This window comes from Heptranchias perlo, chromosome 6, assembly GCF_035084215.1.
Source record: "Heptranchias perlo isolate sHepPer1 chromosome 6, sHepPer1.hap1, whole genome shotgun sequence".
NCBI lineage: Eukaryota > Metazoa > Chordata > Chondrichthyes > Hexanchiformes > Hexanchidae > Heptranchias > Heptranchias perlo.
In genome coordinates, this window is record NC_090330.1 from 95,500,712 (window position 1) to 95,513,806 (window position 13,095).

A 13,095-nucleotide genomic window follows, 5' to 3' on the forward strand; every position below is an offset into this window, starting at 1 on the left:
TGTTATATCAATGAAGTGATGAGGCAGTTGTGACCTTGTGCCATATGTCAATCCCTGCTTCTGTACAAACTCCTCCAAGATTATTGTTTAGGGATCAGGATGGCCACATGGGTGCCATCAATAATGCTTCTTTAGGGAATGGAGTGATGTGGAAGAATTGCAAAGTCATCTCATTATGTTGCTGATTTTTCTTGGGGAAAATTTTGAAAGTGTTTGTCCTAATGAAGAATGCAACAACTAGCTGCTGTTGACTGATGGATTGATTGATGCTGTACATGCCTCCTGAGGCAGTTTGTAAAGAGTTGGAGGGATAACAATCCGGTGTGCAGTCACCTTTGCAGCTACTGGTAAAGCTGTCCATGTTGCCGATGTTGACTACAAGTCAGATTCCAGCAGATGGCACAACTCAGTCACTGCTTCTCTGATGATGTGCCTACGGACGCAGTTGTCCTCAAAAAGTCCTAGATAGGTGTGCTTTGATTTGTACATGTGGCTGCATGCGTACGCAACAGTATGGGGAGTCCACCTCTTGTGCAAGTGAATCTGCCTCACATCCATTCTAAAATCCCAGCTGGAACATTGCTGTGCTAATTGGGTGGGGATTCAGTGAAAAGGATTCCCCAGCGGATTTGTCAGCCCCTCATATGCATGTTCCACAGCATCAGGACTGATTCTGGTGGCCAAAAATTCTGAGCCACTAGATAATAGATACATTGTCGGAAGACGTCCCACTGGGTCTTAAAAGACAATAGAAATGGCAGAGCAAGTAAGGATGGTAAAATTCTTGGACAGTTACCAAAGCATGTTAATGGGATATATCATTTGGCCAAATTTGACTGGAAAAAATGTGAAACAACAAAGGAATCGAGCTTTTGAACTAAATGCCATGTACTCTAGAATAATGAGGATCCATTGAAATACGAAAGCTATAAAATTCTAAATTACTTGTCAAGCATTGAAGATATGTGAAAAACAGGATAAGGAACACTCTGGATGATATGCTTGGAAACTGGCAAAATTGTTTTCGCCTGGCCAATTTACAACCATTCTGATTTTTTCAACATTACCATATGACTTAATAAAATATATTTGTTTTCATTAGTCTCTAAAAGACTTTTGATAGTGTCCACTGGAAAAAAAACAATGGGATCTTCCAAGAATATTGCCTGATGGGACAACAGATTCAAGCCGTTACAAGTTTTTATTCCAAATGTGTGAGGTTTGGAGCAGTGCTTTTCAAACTGTTCTGCATGTGAGATCTACTGCAACTACTGGCATACTCCAAGGCACCCCCTTGTTCTAACTTTTGAAAGACAGCAGGGCCAATTTTTGTCTTCCCTCAAATCCTGCCTGAAAGATCAAGTGCAATAACACTCAAGTATCTTGTGTAAGCTCACCTGCATAATTATTAACAGCACTAGATGCAGACTCAGGATAGGTCTACAGAGGACACAGTGGTGGGAGAGGAAAACTGAACGCACACCAAATTTAAAGATGTAAGGAATCTTACAACACCAGGTTATAGTCCAACAAATTTATTTTAAAATCACAAGCTTTCGGAGATTATCCCCTTCCTTACATTTGTCCACCCCAGTCCATCACCGGCATCTCCACATCAAATTTAAAGAGATAGGGACAATTAAAATGGAATGTCACAACAGGAGGACAAAAGTTCCAGAAGCCTTTGGATGCTCTCAAAAGGCATCTCAAACCATTATCATCATTTGCCATGGCTAAAGGGGCAGGGGATTAAGGAGAAACAGGCAAAAAGGATAGGAGTGCTCAGACATGAGTCTGTCGATGAGTGATGGTTGTGCCCAATACCCAATCACCTGTTTAATGGTTCCGAAAATCGAGTGTAGATATTGTGCCAGTTTCAGGCAGGTGGGCTGCTCACCCATTTACAGGCCCGCCTGAAAATTGCATTCTTGGACCTCAATGGAGTGGCCGAGTTGCCCCTCCAATTTTCAACTGTTGGCCATTCATTTTTCAGCAAGAAACAAGCGATTGGCAGTTGAAAATCGGCCCCCGCTGGCTGGTGAAGCATTCTTTCATGCAGTACTGCCTAATGCATGACAAATGTGATTGAGGAGCTTTGAAAATATAAATACCGTGGCTACAAGAGCAGGTCAGAGGCTGGGTATTCAGCGGCGAGTGACTCACCTCCTACAAGCCACAAGTCAGGAGTGTGATGGAATACTCTCCACTTGCCTGGATGAGTGCAGCTCCAACAACACTCAAGAAGCTCGACACCATCCAGGACAAAGCAGCCCGCTTAATTGGCACCCCATCCACCACCCTAAACATTCACTCCCTTCACCACCGGCGCACTGTGGCTGCAGTGTGTACCATCCTCAGGATGCACTGCAGCAACTCGCCAAGGCTTTTTCAACAGCACCTCCCAAACCCGCGACCTCTCCCACCTAGAAGGACAAGAGCAGCAGACACATGGGAACAACACCACCTGCACATTCCACTCCAAGTCACACACCATCCCGACTTGGAAATATATCATCGTTCCTTCATCGTCGCTGGGTCAAAATCCTGGAACTCCCTTCCTAACAGCACTGTGGGAGAACCTTCACCACACGGACTGCAGCAGTTCAAGAAGGCGGCTCACCAGCACCTTCTTAAGGGCAATTAGGGATGGGCAATAAATGCCGGCCTCGCCAGCGACACCCACATCCCATGAACGAATAAAAAAAAAGAACCATTCAACAAAATGATTAGTCAGGTATTCACATATCATAGTGACATCCACTACGGGTCTGCTTGGGCAGTTTCCTTTGGAAAGAGGAGCCTCTACCAGCTCTACATCTGTCAAAGTGAGATGAGTGGACATCTCTCTGTAGACGCCAGTAACAGAGGGAGGGCATAGAGCACCTCTTGAGCAGCCTGACAAACTTGGCAACCTGCTGTAGACCCTCCTCTTTTATTTTTGAACACATCAACTTAAAGGATTCCCATTGGCAACCATCAGTGCCAGCTGGGCAAGAAAATAATAAATAAGGAGAACTGGCACAAAGACACACGACAATCCAAGTGACAGCCAGAGAAAAAAACAAAAACAGCTCAGAAATGGCCTCAAGATATGTACCTGTTAAATTCAATTGTCTTTCTTAAATGACTGGCTGAAGGATTGCCCCAGCAATGCTGGATGCCAGTTTTCCCCGAGGGTGCTTAACAGTGTCCAGAATGGTTGTTAACCAGGAAATAAAGTAGAGGCCTTCTACGCCCCCTTTTTAATATTAAAATTAAACTCCTGCTTCCGAAGGGAGCTTCTATCACCCGCCCCAGACCTGACCGCAACATTTAGCAGAGTGCAAAATGGGAGGAAATCACCTTATCTGCATTTGTTTACAGAAAACATTTTGTATTAGCATACAGCAAGTGGAATAATGTGCTAATTAGTCAACAAATACAGAAAAGTGCCTTATGGACCCTTTAGGATCTGGGGTCCACAGTTTTAAAAAATGGTTTAGAGTAATATCTCTCTCTTTTTACAAAGTTAGTATCCTACAGCATGTTTAGCAATTACCTCTGTCTCTGTATTTCTCCTTGTCTGTCTCACTGTTCTGTTTTGTTTTGTTTGTGGTTCTCACATAATTAATTGTCATTCTGAATTGGCACCTGTAAGTTTGGCATGCAATTGCCAAATCCAAAATCAGTTTGCTTATATCACTTTCGGAAGTCTTGAGGTTGTGCAAGGCACTATATAAATGCAAATTGTTGTTGATCTTCTTCTTGTTCATAGTTTTCTTTTTAATTTTCTCCCGGCTTGTTTCTATCTTTCAAATCACTAAGTCAATTCCTATTTTGTTTAATCTTTTTCACTTCTATTGCTATCCTATTTGTTTATACTCATGTCCATCTCTATCAACAACAACTTGCATTTATATAGTACCTTTAATATAGAACAACATCTCAAGGCACTTCACAGAAGTGTAATCAGACAAAATTTGACACTGAAAGAGATATCAGGAGGAGTGACTAAAACTTGGTTTAAAGCATCTTAAAGGAAGAAAGACACGAGGAGAGGCGGAAAAGTTTAAGGAGGAAATTCCAGATCTCAGGGCCTAGACGGCTGAAGGCACAACCAACAATGGTGGAGCAAAGGAAGTGTGGGATACACAAAAGGCCAGAATTGGAGGGACACAGAGTTGTCAGAGGGTTGTAGGGCTGGAATTGAACATGAGGGTGAGAATTTTAAATTGGAGGCATTGGGGGATCAGAAACCAATGTAGGTCAACAATGCACAGGGATGTTGGCTGAGCAGAACTTGGTGCAAGTAAGGATACAGGTAGCAGAGTTTTAGATGAGCTGAAGTTTGGGAGGATGGGTGGCCACCCAGGAGAGCATTAGAATAGTTGAGTCTATTGGTGACAAAAACATGGATGAGGCTTTTGGCAGCAGATGCACTGAGGCGAGAGCAGGGGCAGGCGATCTTACGGAGATTTTTTTTTATTCGCTCATGGGATGTGGGCGTCGCTGGCGAGGCCGGCATTTATTGCCCATCCCTAGATCTTACGGAGATGGTTATAGGCGGTCGTTGTGATGGAGAGGATATGAGGTCGGACACTCAGGTTGGGGTCAACTGGACGTTGAGGCTGGGAACAATTGGAAACAAGATGATGGTTTCTTAACTGGAAGAATTTGCAGGGTTAGATGTTGAACAATCAGGCTGACAATAAACGCAGTGGAGAGAGATAGTGGAGATGTCGAGCTTGTCAGTGTGGAAGTTGGCTCCATATCTTCAGACGATGTCGCTGAGGGTCAGAATGTACATGTGGAATAGAAGGGGGCCGAGGATAGATCCCATTACTTCCAAATGGAAATCTCAATGTGACCAATGATAATCAGAAAACATTATGATCTACAGGGCCAGACGGAGTGCATCACTTATGTGTTATAATGAAAAGCCTTCTACCTCTGTGAAAATTGACAGCAATCATATGTTTCTACATTATGAAAAAGAATCATTTTTATACCTGAATATATAGAAGATATATTTTTGCAGATAATCAGAATATAAGGATGTGGCGATTTAGGAGAAGCAGCACTCACGATGCAGCCAATTGAATTTAACGTACCTGTGGCAATATTAGCTACTTGGAATAGGACCACTCGGTGATTTATTTTTCATTAACTATCATATTTTTATGTGCATCTTCCAATTAGAAGAGTAATGAGAGAAGTATCAGAATAGCTATCATAGAGAGTGCACAGTTCAACATTAGTTCAAAAGTGATGTCAGGCGGCATCTTGTCTTCACTCTTTTTTATTTATGGACAAGGCAATGAGAGAACTCATCAAATATTAATTTGAGCACATTTAGATGCCATAGCTTAATCTCTAGACACAGGAGAATTAGGAATAGGATGACTTGATAGAATGGGACTTGGCCAGGTGTGGTAGTTATAACTAACACAGATCAAATTTATATTCTTTTTCTCCCAAAGTAAATTTAACAAGGCATATATTACTGCAAAAATATTCTAACCTTTCCCTCTCAAATAAAGAATGATTGCAACTCTCTGAAACAATTACATTGGTTTAAATAGATTCCACAACTCCCTTGGAACAAAAATCACAGCTACAATTAGATCATACAGCAATAATCTGAATATTCCATAAGCAGTTTCTTATCCTGTCAAACACTGAAATAAGTACCTACGAAACACAACTGGATATAATCAGATGTAACCAGATGTAACTGGATTGAATTGGTACTTCAGTATGTACAGGCAACATTTATAAGGAATCTTTAAAGGAAAAGATTGAGGGGCACATGGCAGAGGAAGAAAATGTGCATCACTTCCTGTACTGGAGAGTGAGGAGCTGCAGATGATCCACTGAAAGTACTTGCTTAGAAAAGCGCTTGTGAGTTTATCTTTTATTATGTCAAGCAGGATGTGAAAACAGTCTAAAAAAAAACAGGAATTTGTAGGTGAATTTTAGACATTGAGAAGATATAATACCAGGAACAAGTATGATAAAATCAAAAATGACCACCTAGGACTTATAGAACACAAAGTTCAGAATGAAAACTAAATGAAGAGTAAGATTATACATACCATAGCCTTGATCTGAATGGGAAAACCCAAATTTTGTACATTACTAAATTTAAAATAGCAAATAAAAATAGAAAATGCTGGCAACACACTTAGGTAAGGCAAAATCTGTTGAGGGAGAAACATAGGGTTAACATTTCAGGTTGATGACTTTTTGTCAGAACAAAATTTTTGTTTTAAATTTAGTTTGATTTTAAACTGAAACACTGTACAGTATCACACTACACAGGGCATTAAAAATTCAACAAAACTGGTTCTAAGTCCTGAAAGGCTTTTGCATCAAAAAGTGAAACTTGGATGTTGATTATTGTAACCACAGCAGGACATGAGTTTTTTTTTCCTTATTTGCTATAGCCCTCTTGTTTCTCACTCTCTCGCTGAAGGAATGCAATGTCAGTCAAATTTTCAGTTAATCATTCATTTTGTCTTGCTAAGAATTGATTTAGTAATGCAGATGAAAGGCAATGTATATTTTATGTCTGTTTGTTAGTCCGGTTCACAGTCAGGATCAGTTTTAAAACAGGTTTTCCTCTGTGGGAGTCCACCTTGCTGTATAGATGAATAAAAATCAGGGAACTTTAATGACGGCGATAATGAAGCATAGACTTGTAATATCAGATACTTTTCAACTCTATTTCTTTAATAGATATAACTTCTATAACTTTTCAAAGTGTATTTGCATGCAGACTAAAATGGTTATTATATGTTTCATGTTCCCTTATTTTTTTTACTTAATTGTGCTTAAGGAACAGTTTTTTAAAAATATTTTAATTGATTAATGTTAATTTTTCATGAAATTTAGGTTGATGTTCTAGTTAAAACTTGGGTCAGCCTCGAACTAGAAAAAAAGGGATGGTCATACTGTAGTATTTTATATTGCATTCTCTCAAATACTGCTCCTACTGTATTCAGTCTGAGGTTGTTGCCACTACTGTCTCTGATCCATAGCTTCTTCCATTCTCAATGCCATCACTTACCAACATCAAATCTCAAAAATTATTAGCTACTGCTTTCCGCTTTGGTGGTGATTTTCAGGATACCAAAGCACCCAAGTGACATGAGATACAAGCTGGAACTCTTAATTCAAAGTCGCTTAATTCAAATGATCTCCGAATTCAAACAAAAATTAACACTAAGTTTCTATTTTCTGATGTTATTTACATTGCTTAATTCAAATTACTGGATAAGTGGATTTTTTTTTAGCACAAAACACAAATGATCAGGAATAAACTGAACATGAAACGTCTGGTGGCATCCCAAGTATTTTCTAACCTGAATTTCCACAGTGCAAACCGTGCCCCAGTAAATGAATTCCAACCTTTCCTGTTTGTGCAATTGTCATATGGCACTCTACACTCCTCAAGAAGACAAGTATCCATTTCTAACTGTTTCTTCTTTCCTTTTACATGTTCAGGTCAGGTGAGGTCATGTTCAGTAACAGAAAATGATTGACAGCCAAACTTTGCTGATGATAACCTGCTAATAGTAGATTATGGGTGGGACAGTAGTTTGCATCCACTCATCATCCCTGGGTTTCCCTTTTGGCTTAGGTGTTCTATGCATTTTTTTTCAGTAAGCATCTCGGAATGGCAGCACACTTGAGATTGTAAATTCATGATGTGGAAAATCATGGACACTGACCTATGTTCTATCAGACCATGATGCAGCATATTAATGCGAATGTGAAAAAGTTACCATGCTGAACCATGAAATGGGTTGATTTGGTTTCGCTGGAAAACAGTAACGCAACTGCCCTGGAGTAGAAAATATGGGGAGTTAAATTGGATGAGGCCTGAATTCGGGTGCAGGCATCGTGGAGCGCAATTAACCCATGCCCGGTGGTTCCGATACAGACAGCATGAGACATTCGTGCTGCCTGGTCACTTACCTCATCGAAACGCAGCATGGGGGCCTAGCCATGATGTTTGCACCAGGTTCGCACTTCTCACCAGCAAGGGGGGTCCAAATATCGCATGATTTGCTCGCACCTCTTAAAGGCAGGCTGCACCTCTTACTTGCAAAATATAAGATACAGGTCCGCATGGAGTCTGAACGGAGATCAGACATCGCACACATAAAACACAGATGCAGGTCCCGTCTCTGTGTTTACAAACTGTTGAGTTATGTTAAAACATTGAATAAAGGTTGCGCACTACTAAATCCCACATCCTCCAATTTGCATGCCAGACCTCACCAATCTGCCGATCTGAGTTTGTACCAGGCCTGCGAGAGTGCGTGTACCAAGGTTCACTGCTGATGCACTAAAGGCCTTGGTGCAAAAGGTGGACAGAGGCATCCTATATCCGCAAGTGGGGGGTGGGGGGGGCAAGAGGCCCTCCAGACATATGCTCGAGAGGCAGTGGGAGGCAGTAGGGGACGCAGTCAATGCCAGGCGCATAGCACTACGAACATGGATGCAGTGCAGGAAGAAATTCAATGCTTTGATACGAGTGTTCAAGATGAGTGAGGTCAACTGTCAAGTGGCATCTCCTACCAACTGCACTACTATCCGCATCAACTGTTCCACACTCTGCACTCCCCAACACTCACGTACAACCAAACTCTTTCAATCAGTACTCAACTCTTCCAATCAGATGCCTCCTCTCACTCTTACACATTACCACTGTTGCAAGCCGCACACCCACAACTCACAGGTCATGCACACTGGCAGCTATTCAACCATGACAGGCACATCACTCAGACACTGTGCAGGACACTCATTGACACACTTCTCGCTTTCATGCAGGAGAAGGTGACGCATAACAGGACGCAGCAAGTGGCAGTGGCATTTAGCCACTCGAGCCTGTTCTGCCATTCAGTGAGATCATGGTTGATCTGTGACCTAACTCCATATACCCCGCCTTAGACCCATTTCCCTTAATACCCTTGGCTCACAGAAATTTATCAATCTTAGATTTAAAATTTATAATTGAGCTAATATCAACTGCCGTTTGCAGAAGAGAGTTCCAAACTTCTACCACCGTTTGCGTGTCGAAGTGTTGCCTATCTTCTCTCCTGCAAGTCCTGGCTCTAAACGTTAGGCTATGTCCCCGGTCCTAGTATTCAAGTATAGGAGACCTCCAAAAACAGGTACAAATGCATCAACAGCCCAAAGCAATAATCCATCAACTAACCTGTAAATCCTGGTATGGGCCCTTTGAATAGCGCTGGTTGGGGGCAGGGGCGGGGGGGGGGGTCCTTCAGGCTGTCGAAGACATGTTATGCGTCACCTTCTCCTGCATGAAAGCGAGAAGTGTGTCAATGAGTGTCCTGCACAGTGTCTGAGTGATGTGCCTGTCATGGTTGAATAGCTGCCAGTGTGCATGACCTGTGAGTTGTGGGTGTGCGGCTTGCAACAGTGGTAATGTGTAAGAGTGAGAGGAGGCATCTGATTGGAAGAGTTGAGTACTGATTGAAAGAGTTTGGTTGTACGTGAGTGTTGGGGAGTGCAGAGCGTGGAACAGTTGATGCGGATAGTGGTGCAGTTGGTAGGAGATGCCACTTGACAGTTGACATGTCCGTGGTTAAGACAATGTGTTGAGAGGAGCATTAAGTGCCAAAATGGTATCTATCACTTTAAATAAGTGTTGCACACTGATCTAATGCATAGTCTCCCTACTTTACATGCCGCCGGCGTTCGTTATCTGCGCATGCGGGGAACCCTTTACCAAGGTGGCGTCCGGCGCACGTAACGTTAGAAGCGTACACATGCATTCCGGACACCATTTTGGAACTTCGGGAGGCCGCATAGCGCCGAAACAATGGGCGCTACACGGCCCAATTTCTAGCCCCATCGCTCTGGCATTCTGCCATTTCTCCATATCTTGTACAGAAAGATACAAGGGTAAATTCTGCAAAGTCATTCTCCCACCACAGAGCTTAGCATGCCAGGAGCAGACATTGGGAAATCAGGTACAGAGGGTAGGATACCCTGAAGGATTTTCAGTCCATTAAAATTAACAGACATAAAATCCTCAGCAGCAACTTAAATCTTCGCACTGCATACAGCGAAACCTGTAAATTAGGGACACCCAAGGGACTTGCATCAGGTGTCCTTTATTTGCAGGTGTCCTTATTTTCAAAATGATCATTGTATGACTGTCAATGAATGCCCCTTTTTTTGCAGGTGTCCTTTTTTTGGAGGTGTCCCTTTGCACAGGTTTCACATGAGTCATCACTCAGCTGAGCCACAGCATATGTAACCTGATGTTGCAGTGAAGATAACATTTTGGAGCCAAAGGATAGTGGGACACAGGATATTTTCCAATAGGATGTTGAACTAAATAGACAAAGCACTATAATACACATCAGAGGAACCCATGATCAAATTTTATAGAGCTCGAGTCAGACCGCACCTTGATTACTGCGACCAGTTTTGGTCAAGAAACAAGAGAGATATTCAAGAGGAAGCAGTGCAGAGAAGAACCATGAGGCTGATCCCTACTGTCAGGGGTCTGGGTTATGAGGAAAGACTGCACAAACTAGTGCTTTTCAGCCTTGAAAGGAGGAGACGGAGATGGGTCTTATAGCGGTATATAAAAGTGTTAAGGCGTATAGGGAAAAGCTAATCCAGAATATTACTTTAAATTAAACTGTAGGAGTAGAACAAGGGGACACAGGTTCAAACAAGTAGAAGGCAACTTTTAGAATAGGTATCAGTAAATTAATCTCACAAAGAGTGATCAATGTGTGGAATACACTTCCAGATAGAGCAATGGAAAACTAGAATCATTTAAGAAACAATTGGATGCTCCAATGTGTTGATGTTAGGATCTCGCTCAATGGACAAATCAAGGTGGGCCGAATGGCCTTCATCATCTGTAATTATCTCATGATCAAGGAGAAATGCCAAGTGGACATTACAGGGGTGCTTTTCTGACTTCACACTCCAACTGAGCATCCTTGCCCGCTGGCAGTACAGATCAGATATCTGGGCGCATGCTGCGCATATTTTGTGTGCCTATAAAAAAACAAGTCACTCTCTCCTTGTGCAAGTCTTAATAGCAAAATGAAATTGGCAGAAGCCTATCTGCCAATCCTATGCTTTTCCTGATGGTCTTTTCTCTGAGCATGTTGTCTGTATCTGATCTCTGGCAACATGTGCATCTAATCCCAATTGGTGCGCACATATGGCAGTTTAGTGGGAGGGAATCATTCGTATTCCCTGTCGGCCAAAAGTGGCTTATAAACTAGTCTGCAAGAATGGATTTAGAACTTTATCTCTGACCTACCAGCATCTGAAGTAAGCTGAAAATACCTAAGCATGTAACCCCAATAATAATTTCCAGATCTGATCTACAGAAGATCTCTGTGAATTGTATCAAACAGCAGTGGAAAGGTCACCAATATATATTACTCTGGGAAGCCAAGAAAAGCCTATTTGAAGCCTGATTTAATGATATGTTGCCGATAGCAGGTCTCCCTTAGGCATGGTTACCTGATTTTGAAATCCACTGAAATGAATGAAAATTTAGAGCCAGATTCCTTTTTTTGCTGGGACAGAGTCAGCAAATGGGCACTATGCGCTTCTAATAGAAAACAGTTTTAAAAATAATACAAGTATTTAGGAACCAATTACTTTTAGACTGTCAGCATCTGCTCATTCTTCTTAGATAGGTAGTAAGGGTGCATAAGTGTGCCTATTATTTGAATACAGTTACCATATTTATTATTTACTTTCCTCATACTGCCTACACCTTCAGTCTCCCTTTCTTCTACAAACCTATAAACTCAAGCAGATCACTGCCTTATCTCAACCTCTTGATTTATGTCATCTTGATTTTTATTCTCAACAACCTTGTGCTATGGGTTTTTGCCCTTTACTTGGGTTTATTAATTTTAAAATGATTTATTTCCCCCCTGGGCCACATAGGAATTGTATTTTTGCATGCAGAGATACATCAGGTCCAATTCAGCCTGGCACGTCTGCCAGTGGAAGGAAGAGCAGGGCCTAAGTGAGAAGGAAACCAATATGTTATAGCTTATAAGGACTATATTGGTGAATCTTAGTTGATTTCATTTTACATGGAGCAGCAGCTACCCATTGGCACTTCACACAAGTGGTCATTATTCATGTTTGAGCCCAGGTATTTTACCTGTGTGCTGCATCACATTTGTGCCTAATCCTGACCTCACCGTAATGATCACACCTGCACACTTCCAACTGATTTTCCCCCTTGCTAATCTCTATCTGAGGGCCCCTGTTCAGTTTTATAGATACATTACACATTTTTGTTCTGTAAAAATTCTTTGGGATAAGAACATAAGAAAAAGAAGCAGGAGTAGGCCATACGGCCCCTCAAGCCTGCTCTGCCATTCAATAAGATCATGGCTGATCTTCGACCTCAACTCCACTTTCCCGCCCGATTCCCATATCCCTTGATTTCCCTCGAATCCAAAAATTTATCGATCTCAGCCTTGAATATAATCAACAACTCAGCATCCACAGCCCTCTGAGGTAGAGAATTCCAAAGATTCACAACCCTCTGAGTGAAAACATTTCTCCTCATCGCAGTCCTAAGTGGCTGAACTCTTATCCTGAGACTATGCCCCCTAGTTCTAGACTCTCCAGCCAGGGGAAGCAGCCTCTCAGCATCTACCCTGTCAAGTCCTCTCAGAATCTTATATGTTTCAATGAGATCACCTCTCATTCTTCTAAACTTCAGAGAGTATAGGCCTATTCTACTCAACCTCTCCTCATAGGGCAACCCCCTCATCCCAGGAATCAATCTAGTGAACCTTTGTTGCAATGCCATTAAGGCAAGTATGTCCTTCCCTAGGTAAGGAGACCAAAACTGTACACAGTACTGCAGGTGTGGTCTCACTAAAGCCCTGTACAATTGCAGCAAGACTTCCTTACTCCAACCCCCTTGTAGTAAAGGCCAACATACCATTTGCCTTCCTAATTGCTTGCTGTACCTGCATGTTAACTTTCTGTGTTTCATGTACAAGGACACCCAAATCTCTCCGAATACCAACATTTAACAGTTTCTCACCATTTAAAAAATATTGTGTTTTTCTATTC